The sequence below is a fragment of the Penaeus vannamei genome, chromosome 11 (assembly GCF_042767895.1).
Source record: "Penaeus vannamei isolate JL-2024 chromosome 11, ASM4276789v1, whole genome shotgun sequence".
NCBI lineage: Eukaryota > Metazoa > Arthropoda > Malacostraca > Decapoda > Penaeidae > Penaeus > Penaeus vannamei.
The window spans coordinates 45,902,677-45,903,082 of record NC_091559.1 but is presented as its reverse complement, the minus strand read 5'-3'; positions in this window follow the sequence as shown (position 1 = coordinate 45,903,082).

The following is a 406-nucleotide window of genomic DNA, read 5'->3' as shown; positions in this document are numbered from 1 at the left end:
ATCATTATCATAATTATTATCATCGTTATCATCATCATTATCATCACCTTTATTATTATTTTTATCATTACCATTTATATGATCATGACGATTATTATTGTTATTGTTATTATCATTATTATTATTGTTGTTGTTACCATCATTATTCTTATTGTTGTTATTAATGTTATTATTGTTATTATTATTATTATCATCATTATTATTACCGCCATTAATACTATTATTATTGATATTGGTATTATTACTATTTTTACTATCGTTGTCCTTACTAGGCTACTATAATCTTTATAGTCATTGCTACTACCTCTAATAGTAGTACTATTATTACCGTTGTTTGTATTATTATTGTAACGATAATAACGATGATGATGATAACTAAAAGGATAATGATGAAGCTCATAATGAG